Source organism: Trichosurus vulpecula, chromosome 1, assembly GCF_011100635.1.
Source record: "Trichosurus vulpecula isolate mTriVul1 chromosome 1, mTriVul1.pri, whole genome shotgun sequence".
NCBI classification, from domain to species: Eukaryota; Metazoa; Chordata; class Mammalia; order Diprotodontia; family Phalangeridae; genus Trichosurus; species Trichosurus vulpecula.
This window is the reverse complement of record NC_050573.1, coordinates 213,314,485-213,329,807: the sequence shown is the minus strand read 5'-3', so window position 1 is coordinate 213,329,807 and position 15,323 is coordinate 213,314,485.

Genomic DNA, 15,323 nt, shown 5'->3' with positions numbered 1-15,323 from the left:
ATTAAAATGTGCCATCTTTGAAGGTAGCTGATAACCAAGCCCCACCCAAGCCTCCCAATTTATGTTTTAATAAGGCATAAAAACCAAGCATGTATGGCAAAAGTTAGGGTAGGGCAACTAGGACTTTTTCCAAGGCACTGATAACTGGGACATTTTTCCTTTATGATATGTGCTTCTTTACAAAAAAAAATGCCAGAGACCACTGTCACCATGCTCTGTAGTCTTCCACCAGCCTATGACTCTGCAGTTCAATAAATAATATTTAAAAAGGTTAGTTTAACCTTAAAAGAAAGCACTTAACACTCTTAAATATGCAGAAATTTAGGATGAGGATGTTTTTTCTGGTGTCATCAGATGACCGCACAAGAAGAAATAGGTTTATATATTAATAAAGAACAAATTCATGTATACAGAATTCAGCTTTTAGGTATATAATGACTAAACTCTGACAAGGGTTCTCAAAGAATATCATGGAATTCCCTTTTCTCAATAGCCCTCTCCACCACCACCACCCCCAAATAATCAAATTAATTTGGTTCTAATTATTTATTGACCTCTCTAAAGACTGGAGAATAGGCTGATTTAGCTTACTTCTAATTCTGTTGTTCTTACCTAAAACTAAAGTCTGTCTATGATCACTCTTTGGTTTGTCATAATTACAGTATTAATCTTGGTGACAATGAAATAAATATGAATAACCTTAAGATAAAATTTATTGTTGTTAGAAGCTTTGTGTTTCTGTGAGTCTCTTCTTGCAAGCCAGAGATCTTTCCTGGCAGTATAGTGCTAGAAATTCTTTCTTTCATTATTTATTGCTTTCACTATTGGGAAATCTGAAGAGGAAATGAAAGCCAAGTCTTCTTGACCAAGGGTATGGTACCTGTGGCTTTGAGGACACATGTGGCTTTCTAGGTACTTGGGTGTGGCCTTTTGACTGAGTCCAAGTTTTACAGAACAAATCCTTATATTAAGGGGACTTGTTCCGTGAAGTTTGGATTCAGTCAAAGGACTGCACTTGAGGACCTAGGGGGCCAAAGTGGCCTTGAGGCCACAGGTTCCCCACCCCTGCTATTGACCATAAAGACATTGACCTTAAGAATCCAAGTGTACAAGAGCTCAGTAACCAACAATGCTGTTAAGCACAGCCTTCCTACTCAGTATGCCATACTTTCTGGCCTGTAATAAGACTGTTCTTTGGTGATTCCTCATGAACATTACATTATGAAGGGTAAGAACAGACTATGCAGAGTAAACAGAAACTCAAATCTTTGTAGTGGTGATGTAGTATATAAAACCAAACACTAAACATATAGGTCTATCACTCTATAAGCGTTTAATAAATATAGATGTATGTGGAAAATGATGGTATTTCTTTTTGCTTTAAATAAAACAAAATAATGCACAGCCCTTATTTTACTTGAAAGAACAGGAATTATTTGCAAATCAGTTTCAATGAGCCACATTTCCTAAGTAATTCCTGCTCTAGAAGAGAAATAAATATAATTTACAGGATGGTGATTTATTTATACCACAGTGTCAAAATGAAGAGAAGGGAATACAGATGAGGATTTGGATTTTTTCTAATACTTCAGATGCTTTGAACTTCAAACATTAAGTGATACACTGCAAAGTAAGAATGATTGGTGAATAGCAAATAAAAACAACCTTATATTTTTAAATTGGCTATGTAATCAGTGGTGCTTACCAGATCATGTGAATGACTATAATTTTATGGTAGGTGATCAAAATCCTTCAGCAACTAGTTTAATGTCTATCCTATATGAAAGAAAGCTGGTTCAGTAAGGAATTAGGGTGAGACAGTACATCAATTGCCCATGCAGATCACAACCCATCTATGACTTCTCATGCTGTGGGATTATTGATCATGCTTTTTTTCATAAATCACGTGAATCACTTCAATATTTGGTGCCTTTAGATTTTGTGGATAATAAGACAGTGTAGTTTTAGCTCTCACCCTTATTACATGACTAGTCTAACTCTTTTTCTGGTGACAATGCCTTTTTGTGCCACATCTTCAATATAAGTCATCATTGGCAATATTCTACTGTTTGCACTCATAATGGAAGATTTTTATTACCCTTGGTCACCAGCAATTCTGATTCTTTTGTGAGCACAGATTCCTATGAGTCATAGCCATGCTTCTTTCAGAATAAATTAGCTAGATTTATTAGGCAAAATAGCAATATGAATAGATAAAGTTATGAATTATAGAATATTTTAAAAAGCATTATTTTACATTCAAGTATATATGGAAACTCAAAGTAGACAAAGAAAAACACATGAGTATTGATCAAGATATAGTAAACTTTTAAAATTAAATTCTTCAATGTTCTAATTGTTAGCTCATTTCCAATAGAAATTCTCTATCCTTAGAAGATTTCCCCTTCATACATTCAACCTCATAGCCAAACTGGCTAAGTTAGCATTCTCTAAACACAAATTGCCATCTCCTGACTCTTTCTACAAATACTTGGAATACATCTCTCATCATTTTACCCCCTAGAATCCTTAAATTCCTTCAAACCTCAATGCATATGACATGTTCGTAGGTTCTATTGACTAGTTGTTAGGGGTTACTCTTTCATAAAACTGTTTTTGCTAGGTAAATGTTTTATTGCCTGTATCATTTTTGTCTTTGTATACCTAACCTTATAAAGTACATTGCACATAGAAAACATTTAGTAAATGCTTTGTTGAACTGATCGAATTCAAACGAGTATAACAACTATTTGTTAAAGGATATTTCTAAAGTGCTCCAACAGTTCAATATATGACCTTATTTGATTAATTTAACTATCTCTGAAATTTGCTTAGGTAAATAAATTCCAAATCTTAAGAGTCTCTATCAATGAGCTTTTATTGTAATATTATTTAGTTCATACCTATATAATATGGCAAGTATTTAGATGGTTTGAAATTTATCACTTACAACTCTAGTGGCAGACAATAATATGCATCTATCACTAGTAGTAATTTTTCCAAATGAAAATTTCTAGTAGCTTATTAATATTATGAACTCTTCAATTTCATCATTAAAATTTAGCTATCCTGAAAATATTTTAAGATTTTTTTGGTCTTTTTTCTTAAGTGAATTTTAACTGAAGGAATTGGTAGCTAACCTTTTTCCAAGAATAATGAAATGAAAATGATTCAGAATATCTTTCTGGGCCATGAATTTGATGGGTTCACCTGGCAAAAAAATTCCATCAGTGACACTTCAGTGGCTGTTCTTCTCAGTCACAAATTCTGTAAAAGATAGGAGATGTTTTTCAGCACTCCTCCCCAGGAGAGATGTCTGCTTCTTTAGCCAGGTTACAGAAAATTAACTTTCTCAGGTTGCCTGACCAGTAAGGACAGTGCAAATCATTACAACTGTCAGCCAGACCAGGTTTTTCCCAGTGTTGTTAAAGGAGAAAACACACTTAAGAAAACCTACCATAGGAGAAAAATTCCCTGAGTCAGCAACTGCAGCAAAGAGTTAAATTCTTTAAGAAGAGGCAATTTTTATAAACGACAAGTGATCTGCAAGTTTGTGGGAGTAACTTCTGTTTAAGGTGGCAGATGATCTCTTAAAATGTGCCTATGAAGGGAAGCTTGTCAAAATGAAGTGAATCTTGACAAGGATTTGCCGCTCTTTCTATGAACTTATATTAATACTACTTACCACGGTGTCAAATTGTCAGGGAACTTGCATCCGAAATAGAATGTAAAATAAAGGGAGGGGGGAGGGGAATCCTAAAGCAAAGGGAGAGTGGGGTTGTGGCTCCTCCAGAAATAGCAGCTATCATCATCCTACTTCTTCTTGACATGAAGGTGACCTTGGATTCTCAAAGGCTATGTCAGCACAGTACAAGCCCTGGCAGAACCTACCAAGTTGGAAAAGATTCAAGAATAGGTCCAGGGTCAGATTATACATTTGTGATCCAAGGATTGTATTTGGAGACGGTTATAGGCAAGTTGGTCACAGGGTGATGTTTTTCCCATCCTAGCAGCTCTCAGACACCATTTTAAAGTTAATTCACAATTTAGAGGAAGAAAGACAAATTCAGATCCTGCTTCTGAAATATACTTGCTTTGGGATTGTAGACAATTCATCAAACCTCTGTATACTCCGTGGTGACCTGCAAGTGGCAAATCAGTGTTGATCAGCATTAGTGAAGGGCGTTTCCTTAGCAGAAATCACAGGACTGGATATATATGGATATATATATGGATATATATGGATATATATATATATATATATATAGGCAAGGCACTAGGATCACAAAGACCAAAATGTAGTGATCCATACCCTCAAAGAGATTGCAATCTATTTGTACCCTTTTGGGAGTATAACTTATCAGATAAAGACATGAAATTCTGAAGAAGATATTGACAACTGTAGGGTATCTGAGTAGACCATTGAATGGAAGCTTTCTAAGAATCAAAGATGAAAGGGTACTATAATTAAAAGAATAGTAGAATAAAGAGAAAGAGAATAGGATGTAGAAAGACATAATGTGATTTGTATGGGTGGGGGGCATATCCAGGGGTTTGTTGGAGCCAGCTGGTACAGACATGGGAGGAACAATTGTTAAATTTTCACAGTGAGTACATCAGAAATCAATAAATGCTACAAATGGAGCTTAAATTAATGTTTCGTTGATTTCTTAACTCAAGAAAGTGATGTATAAAATGTTAATAATACAGGTTAAACTTAAAAGCATGTCATGTGTATTTTTTCTGGAGATATTGTTAAACATTTACCAATATACTCCTATATCTGTATTGATAAAATCATGAATTCTTTAAGTCCTGCTTTTTTCAGAATAGATCCTGGTTTTTAACAGCAGCACTTTAAATTATTATTATTCACCTACAGTAGTTTGGTGTATTCTACGTCATCTTGGAATTTTAAAAAACAGCAAATGAATTTTATATTTCTTATTATGTTGTAACAATGGAATTATCTTTGTTTTGATTCATGGGACACTTGCTCCTTCAGACATCACATAATACTTTATTTTGCAACTCTATAATACAAGCATCATGTAATATTGTGCATTATAATGATCTGGTTTAAAAAAAATTCTCTACCAGATGGCAAGCTCCATAAGGACAAGAAACCAATCTTATCTAAATTTTGTCTTTTCCTTAGCAGGTATCATAGTGTATACATAATACATATTTGTTGAATTAGTGAATGAATGAATATCCTCCAATGAATACACCCCAATGCATTTTCTAGCACTTTTCATGGTACCTGAAATTCTACAATAAGGAAGCATTTCTTCAATCTTGAGGCTTATTGGCCTTTATAGACAAGAGTACTCATTGGAGTACTCTTTTAGAATTTTATTACCCTTAAAAGGGAAGCAATAATAATAATATCCAGTATTTATATAGCAAATTAAGATTTGCAAAGTGCTTTACAAATATTATATCATTTTAACCTTACAACCTGGGAAGTTAATGTTATAATTATCCTGATTTAATCAATCAATAATCATTTACTAAGGACCTACTATGTTCCAGGCAATATGCTAAAACTGAGGCAGTAAGTTGTAAAGAGATTTGCCCAGTCAGATAGCTAACTATATAAGCAAGCTGTGGGACAAAAATATATGTCATATAATCACACCTAAGTAAACACCAGTGGGGTAAGAAAGCTACTACAGTCATAAGCATGAGGAGTCCATTGGATCATTTGAGTGGGCACAATGATAAAAACTCCTTGGTGGCTCCTTTAACAGAAAACTCCCTATGTCCTTTCCTCTATGATTTTGTTGGTCTTTAAATGAGAGTGAAATAGATGGAAAATTCAGCTAGTCCCTCCCACATTTGTGAGGTTTGAAACATTTGATATTCATATTTTTAAATCATTATTTATGTTTATTTTTTGTTTCTTAGTAGTAAAGATAGCCTTTTACTTTAGATAATAATATTTTGTGCATAATATTTGGAAAAACACTACTTGAAATACTGTAGACTCCTCTGTGAAAGAAGAGGGTATTACTCACTTTAAGGAATTTAAATCATTAGTGATTGTTTTAGACACATAGTTGGCATGCATCCTTATTAATATGCAATCCCTATTCTGTTCATTCAATAGTAAAATGTTAAACTTTCTCTTTATCATCAAATAATATCCTACATGTCCTTTGCCTACAAAAACAAAAACAAAAAAAAATGAGCCAAAAAAGCATATGCACTATGTAATGTTTATATATAAAGAATTTCTTTTCCTGCTTCCTTCCATATTACTATACTAAAAGAGATATGAAGTCCTGGGAAATAACACAGGAATATGATTTTTGTTCCCCTTGTTTTACTATTCAATTTATCTAATCTCCCCCTTCCCAGAAAAAAAAAGGGAAATAAGCAGCATTATTTTTCCAAGATATTTAGTCTTTATGGAGACTGGAGAATAACCAAAATGGCAAGGGATCTAGAATTCATGCTTTCTGAAGAACAGTTGGGAGGGAGGGAGGAAATGTTTCGGATTTTTTTTCTCTGACTAAATGCTAGGTTTTATTTTATTTTTTCTTATTTAATACTTTTTATTTTTCCCCAATTACATGTTAAAACAATTCCTTACAATTTTTTTAAAGTTTTGATTTCCAAATTCTTCTCTTCTTCCCTCTCTCCCCTCCCCCTCCCTGAAAGAGTAAACAATCAAATATAGCTTATACACGTGGAAATAGGGATTTTTAGCCTAAAGACTTAATAGAGGCATGATAACCAACTTTAAATATTTGAAGGGAGTAGGCAAGGCTGTGCTGCTTCAGAGGACAGGACTAGCACCCATGGGGGTTAGTTATAGGAAAGGAGATTTGGAATTAAAATATGGATGAACCTTCTAACAAATGGGCTTGTCTGAGGGACTTCTAGGAGCCAAGATGGAGAAGCGAGCAGTGAATTGCTCTTACTCTCATATTTTGACCTCTAAAATACTCAGAAAATAGCCCCCCCAGTAAAAAAAATGGAACAGCGGAGACAGTGGAGAGACAGAGAGAGGCAGTCTTTCAGCCTGGAAAACTTGGAAGTTCATCCAGAAAGGTCTGTTTCACTCAGTAAAAAAGGGAGTACGGTCCAGTAGGCATCCTCGCAATGAAGCACCAAGCCCTACCTCAGCAGACCAGCAGGAGATCTTGAGCCCCAGGGTGGTGGAACTAGCAAACCTCAAAACCAAGACCCTAATCCCCACATGCCTTAGCATAGCCAGGGGAATGAGCAGACTGCGACTCAGAGAACCACCACATGGGCTGGCATTATTTTCTATGATCAGGGTTTTTTTCTGCTTTTTGCTCATTTTATTTGCCTATTTCCTGGCTTTTAAAGTTGAGCTCTCTGCTGGAGCACAGGGGACACTATTCTAAGCTTCTTGTCCTGGGGGCCAGGGGTTTGGCTTTGTGTGTTGGGACCTCAGGTGCCGGCAGCTGGAGGCTATAGGGGTCTGACAACTTACCTGGTGCTGAGCTGGGGTCCTAGTGGTGATATCTGGTGTATGCTGAGGCCAGGTGGGGTTTTTCTACATCTCCCCAGGGCTACACTGAAGTACATGGAGGTCTGGCCCTTAGAGGATGCCTGTTTGCCCTGAACTGTCCTGAACCACCTGGAGTCCCACTGGAGCCCCTGTTTGTATTCACCATCTTGGCTCTGCCTCCAAGAACTTACCATTTAATTAAGGAGGGTGTGGGATAGGACACAGAATATTTAGAAGAGTGGTATGTAAAAAATATAATTTTCACTTGAACCTTGTGAGGATGTTACAAATCAAACTGATGAAAATTTTGAACATCCATGAAGATTTTCAGATTAAAAAGTCATAGACTATCTTTATAAAAATTTTCTTAGGCTGAAAATGAGGACACTCTAAAAGGAATCAGGTCAAGTTGCATTTTAAATTCATTCAAACCTTTGAATATGACATATTTGACAACTTTGCCTACAGTATATATTTTTCTCTCTGGGAATTCCTGAATGAATTAAGAAAAAATAGAATGGGAACATTCATAGAATAAATATCCAAACCATATACCCTTAGGAATCACTCAGGTACTTTGAAAATCTATGTTATTTCTCTCGTCAATGAAATTTAGAAAATTACTGAAATAAGTCATCAATAAAATCCTTATTTATTGCATAACCAGCCTGCATAAAATGCCATTACCGTTGCTGTGGAAAATGAAAAGAAAGCTGTCCCTTGAATTCAGGAGTTGGCAGTCTAGTTGGGGATATGACAAAAGCACACACAAAGATAATGAACAATATAAGGAAATATGTGAAATGGATGAAATAACACCATGGACAAAAGGGATCAGAAAAATCTTTAGTGACAAGGTACTATTTAATTATGGGCTTGATGCATAGAGGCAAGATGGGAAAAGGAGAGAGATCTTGTGTCCCAGGTAAGAAAAATAGCGTACAAAAAGGTTAAAAATGGATAGTTTAGGGAGTGCAGAGCCAAGATAGTGGCTGGAAAGCAGGGACTTGCTTAAGCTCTCCCCCAAATCCCTCCAACCTGTAAAAAATGGCTCTGAACAAATTCTAGATCAGCAGAACCCACAAAATAGCAAAGGGAAGCAGGGCTCCAGTCCAGGAGAGCCTGGATGGTCTCCAGGAAGGGTCTATCACCTGGTGCTGGGAGTGGAGTGCAGCCCAGTGTGGGCTGCGCCAGGACAGACCAGACCTGGAGTCAGCCAGCCAGAATAGGCCTTGGGGCCATGAATCAGTGAGGTGTGGCTGTTACCAGACTTCTCAATCCACAAACGCCAAAGAGCAGGTTAGAAGGAAACCGGAATTGAGTTCAGAGTGGTTGGATTGCCAGCCCTGGGGGTGGCGGAGGTGGTGGAACTGTGGCGGTGGCAGCAGCAGGAATCTCCTGAGGCTACTTCTAGAGCTACAGCATCAGCTGCTTCCTGAGTCCCTGGCTCACATTGTGGGAGGAATCTAGCAGTGGATCAGAGCGAGAGTGCAAGGAGTGCTTTGTGGGCACAAAGAAAGATTCTCTTGCTGTTCCCTCCATGGATCTGTATTGCTGTCCTGGTTGGCAGTTCTTGGGGGAGGAGGAGCGCTGCTGTGACAGAGCCTGGGCTAATGGTGGAGTAGCAGTAGCTCTGAGAACTGCAGTGCTTGGATCCTAAATCTTGGGACAAAGTACTCTCTACTCTACAAGCTGCCATATCCTGACAAAAAGCTCAAGGGCCAAGTAGTTGGCTGGGAACATGAACAGGTAGCGAAAATGAACTCAGACTCAAACTCAAACTCTAGATTCCTTTTTTGAGGACAAATTAGATCTAAACATACAGCCAGAAGAAGTCAACAAAGTCAAAGAGCCTACATCAAAAGCCTCCAAGAAAAATAGGAATTGGTCTCAGGCCATGGAAGAGCTCAAAAAGGATTTAGAAAAAGAAGTAAGAGAAGTAGAGGAAAAATTGGGATGAGAAATAAGAGTGATGCAAGAAAACCATGAAAAACAAGTCAACAACTTGCTAAAGGAGATGCAAAAAATGAAGAAAATAACACCTTAAAGAACGGACTAACCCAAATGTCAAAAGAGCTCCAAAAAGCCAATGAGGAGAAGAATGCCTTGAAAGGCACAATTAGCCAAATGGAAAAGGAGGTTCAAAAGACCATTGAAGAAAATACCACCTTAAAAATTAGATTGGAGGAAGTGAAAGCTAGTGACTTTATAAGAAATCAAGATATTACAAAACAGAAGCAAAGGAATGAAAAAATGGAAGACAATGAGAAATATTTCATTGGAAAAACCACTGACCTGGAGAATAGATGCAGGAGAGATAAATTAAAAATTATTATACTACCTGAAAGCCATGATCAAAAAAAGAGCCTAGATATCATCTTTCAAGAAATTATCATGGAGAACTGCCCTGATATTCTAGAACCAGAGAGTAAAATAGAAATTGAAAGAATCCACCAATCACCTCTTTAAAAAAGAACCCAAAAAGAAAACTCCTAGGAATATTGTCGCTAAATTCCAGAGTTCCCAGGTCAAGCAGAAAATACTACAAGAAGCCAGAAAGAAACAATTAGAGTATTGTGGAAACACAATCAAAAGAACACAAGATCTAGCACCTTCTACATTAAGGGATCAGAGGGCTTGGAATATGAAAACCAAGAATCACCTACCCAGCAAAACTGAGTATAATGCTCCAAGGCAAAATATGGATTTTCAATAAAATAGAGGACTTTCAAGTTTTCTCAGTGAAAAGACCTGAGCTGAATAGAAAATCTGACTTTCAAATACAAGAATCAAGAGAAGCATGAATAGGTAAACAAGAAAAAGAATTCATAAGGGACTTACTAAAGTTGAACTGTTATGTTTAAATTCCTACATGGAAAGATGTGTGTAAGTCATGAGACCTTTCTCAGTATTAGGGGAGTTAAAGGGAATATAGACAGAGGGCACAGGATGAGTTGAATATGAAAGGATGATATCTAAAAAAATGAAATAAATTGAAAGGGTGAGAGAGGAATATATTGAGAGAAGGATAAAGGGAGAGATAGAATGGGGTAAATTATCTCACATAAAAGTGGCAGGAAAAGGAGTTCTGTTGAAAGAGAAGAGGGGGCAGGTGAGGGTGAATGAGTGAATCTTACCCTCATTGGATTCAACTTGAGGAGCGAATAATATACACACCCAATTAGGCATCTTACTCCACAGGAAAGTAAAGGGAAGGGGATAAATAGGGGGGGATGATAGAAGGGAGAGCAGATAGGGGGAGGAGGCAATCAAAAGCAAACACTCTTGAAAAGGGTCAGAGTCAAGGGAGAAAATTGAATAAAAGGGGACAGGATAGGATGGAAGGAAATATAGTTAGCCTTTCACAAGATGAGCACTGTGGAAGTATTTTACATAATGATACATGTGTGATCTATGTTGAATTGCTTTCCTTCCTAGGGAGGGTGGTTGGGACGGGAAGAGGGGAGAGAATTTGGAACTCAAAGTTTTAAAAGCAGATGCTTAAAAAAAGTTGTTTTTGGGATACAGCTGGGAAACAAGATATATATGGAATGGGGCATCGAAATCTATTCCTGCCCTACAAGAAAGTAAGGGGAACAAGGCAAGCAGAATATATGCCATCTTGGAATTGGGGGGGAGGGTAGAAATGGGGAGAAAATTTGTAACTCAAAATCTTGTGGAAATCAATGTTGAAAACTAAAATATTAAATAAAAATGATAAAAGAAAAAATGGATATTTTAAAAGGGATAGTAAATAATAATAGTGTAGTTGGCATGGAGCATTTGTCAAGAGATATGTGTAACAACAATGTTGCTAGCAGCTGCTGCGGAGATGACAGACTGACAACACCAGCACACAGAAGGGCCGCTAGCACAGATCCTTTGAATTGCTTTTCTAAGGACAGAAACTTTAATTAAACATACATATATCATTCACTTAGTTCAGGGGGAAAAGCCAGCACCCTGAACTTCAGAGCAAATACAAACCAAAAATATAAATAGATCAACAAACTGGCTTTTGTCTGATCATAGCAATACATGCACAGTTACCACAGAGAATCTGGGTTTTCAAAGCCAGGTGACTGCTTCAAAGACTATCCAGAGTCTCGTCACCAATGCTTTTAAATGAGTGTGACCCCAAAGGCAAAATGCTAACCTCTGAGTTTATATACACTTCTTCAGGGCCAAAAGGCATCACAACCATGTGACTCAAACCCACATGATTTAGGCCTTCCCTTGCTGTAAGCAAGTCATCAAAGACTCCTGATTCAATCAAAGATTCCTTAGTGCTGAGAAGCACTCCAAAACAAAGGCAACAAAAAGTCCATTTTGCTTGCCATTACATTTGAAAGGCAAAACTCATCAGAGGCACTTAATTACCTCAGCATTCCAAAAGAGAAAATGGTAAAAAGAAAAAAAAAAAAAGAAGTCCCACCTTAATTACCATAACAATGTGGAAAATGCAGATTGGAGCCAACTCAAGGACCAACCAATCAATCAACAATAAAAGCATTTATAAAGTGCTGTATTAAATTCCACCAAAAAAGGGAAAAGTCTGCCCTCCAGAAGAAAACATTCTAATAAAGGAGACAGAATGTGCATATATAACTAAGTGTATATAGCATATACACAAAATGGATTCAAGGTAGTTGAGGGTACTAGTAGCTGGGGAATCAGAAAAGCATTTAAAGAGATGGTAGTGCTTGAGATGTATTTTGAAGGAATCCAGAGATCGTAAGAGGTGAAAAGAAAGAGCATGGACAATTCAGGTAAGAGGGGGAAAGCCTATCTAAAGGCACAGTAAAAGGAAATGAAATGTTATCCATAAGGTTCAGACAGTAGCCCAGTGTTAATGTCATTCTCCTAATCTCCCTAGCTTGTGACTTTAAAATCATATTTGAAGCTTCTGTTAATGTACATATCTAATCAGTTCCCCACATCCAAACCCTCCTTTCCACTTCCCTGGCAACCATCCTAGTATAACCATATCTCTACAACAAAGGTGTCAAATATGGGACACAGTCTGCAGACAACACTCTGAAGTTCTATCTGAACCAGAGTAAAATGTAGTTGAGAAAATTTAACAAAATAAACTAAAGTACAATAGAACATAGATAAGGTTAATATGGGATTTTCTGGGTCAATATACAACCCTTATTTATAGTTTAGTGTCCCCATTGCAATTTGAGTTTGACATCACTTGCTAGATCATTGTAGCATATAGATCACTGCAATCTCCTCAATGTATTTTCAAGCTTTCAGTCTCTTCTTTCTCCAATCCATGGTTCACAACACTAGCATTATTATGTCACTCTTTTGTTTAAATGTCTTCAAAGTCACCCATTGCCTAAAAAATGAAAGATAAACTACTGATCCTGGCATTTGAGGCTCTCTACATTACAGTTTCAACAATCCTGGTCAACAGTTGGTATAGTGGTTAGAGTGCTGGACGTGGGCTCAGGAAGACCTCAGTTCAAATCCAGGCTGTGGCTCTAGCTGTGTGAAGTTGATTGTCACTTAAACTCTTCCTGCCTCTTCCACAGCTATAAAATGGGGACAATAATGGCACCTATCTGTCACCTTTGTCATGAACATAAATTGAGACAATATTAGTAGCATGCTTTGCAAATGTTAAAGTACTGTGTATAATTTTGAGCTAGCCTCCTCATACTACTATTTTTATTCTATATGCCAGCCAAACAGAACTATTCATCTCCCATCATCATTTTGCCCATTCCTTTCTCTATATTAATGTCATCCCCCTCCTTTGAACAAATTTCCTCCCCTCTGGTCTCCATTTATTGGAGTCCTTTCCTTTTTTCAGGGCTGAACTCAGATACCACCTCCTCCATTAAACCTCCCTGAACACCACGCCCTGAACCACAATCTCAAGTAAAAGTTGTTGTTCAGTCATTCCCTACTCTTTATGATCCCATGGACTATACTATCCATGGGGTTTTCTTGGAAAAAGAAACTGGAGTGGTTTGCCATTTCCTTGTCCAGAAGATTAAGGCAAACAGAGGTTAAATGACTTGCCCAGGGTCACATAGGTAGTAAGTGTCTGAGTCCAGATTTGAATTGAGGTCTTCTGGACTCCAGGACCAGTGCTCTGTCCACTGAGGCATCTAGCTGGCCCCAAGTTAATCTCATAAAATTTTTCATAATACATTGCATTAATCTTTCTAAATTTGACTTGCTCTTCCTTAATTAATAATTAGTTAAGAATAATTAGCCTTCTCCTACTATACTGAGTTCCATGAGAGAACTGTTTTATCTATCTTTTGATCCTTAGCCAGTAAATCAGTCAACTAGCAATGTTTTAAGTGCTTACTACATGCTAGGCACTGTGCTGGGCTCTGAGGATACAAAAGATGCTTTTTAAGTTGCAAGTATTTGGTTGATTTTTGAAAATTAAGTTGTACTTATCCTGTAGTTAAGTTGAGTCACTTCCTTCAAGTTTGAGGTCTAGTGGGTGGAGATGCCAAGGACTTGAGCAAGTGGCAATGAGGTTTCAGAGTCTGTCTGTGGCACATAGGTAGATGAAACTCTCAGCTTGACTGAACCATTCTCTAGTCTGTGAATGGCTGGAGCTGAACAGAGCAGCCTAGAGACAGGAGAGTCAGGAACCAAACAGAAGCTTAATTTCAAAGTGAGGGAAATGGCATGCAAGCAAGGAGGCAGATTAGATACATGTGCTGGCGCCCCACCTGTAGGGGGAGGACTTGATTTGGTGTGGCAGAACCTTGATTTATTTCTCTGTGACTAGACAAAGAATCAAACAGTATAGTGTAGTAACAGTGGGGCACAATAGAAACTATGACACAAGGTTGTCTAATGACAAAAACTCCATTTCTAACAAGGCTTTGGTCTGAACCTTTGCATAAGCTGCTTCCACATCTAGATTGCTCTGCCTCTTACCTCTGCCGCTTAGTTCCCCTGGTTCACTTCAAGATTCAAATAAAATCCTACCTTCTGCAGGAGGCCTTTGTACTGTTCCGCACTTCCTAGCTTCACCGCCCCACATCATCTGATGATTTCAAACTGCTGTCCTCTACTCTGTATGTATTCTGTATATTACTAGCTATTTGTAGATTATGTCCATTAGAATATATACTTTTTAAGGGCAAAAATGAGACTGTCCTTATCTTTCTTTGTAGCTCCAGGGCTTAGACCTTGCTTAATACACAATAAACATTTAATGAAAGCTTGTTGGTTGACTGTCTGGATTACTTCTATGGAAATCTCAATCTAGGTTATACAGAGATTCTGAGCTTTTGAGAACATCTGGAAGCCCTACTGAACAAGCTAGGCGTGGGTTGAGGGAAGAGATCGAAAGGAAAATGAAGTGGGTAGTGTCTCGACTTGAAGCTATGGAGGTTGCTGCCAATCATAGGAAAATAGGAAAACAGTCTTCTAGAAGACAAGAAGCTTGGAAAGCAATAGGCTCCATTGCTAAGAAATCAAAATGCTCTCTGCCTTTTTCTGTGCCCTCTACGAGTCAGAGGAAACTTGAAAGAAATGAGTCTTGTTTTACACCATCACCTCCAAGGTCCTGGATCTGAAGGACATTTGTCTTTTCCTCTTCCTTAGCAAGTTACAACAGAAGAGATGCTTCCCTCTCACTCTCCCAATGCCCTTTCATACACTTGACAAATTCACATCCTTCTCCTTTATAAGCTAAATAAACCCAGTTTCTTTATCCTTTCCTCACAGGAGTGATTTCCCAAGCTCTCAGTCAGTCATTTTTGTTGCTTTTCTCTGGAACTCTTCCAACTTGCCCATATAATGCTCTAGTGATGGGGCCTAAAACTGAACATAGTACACTAATAAAACACTC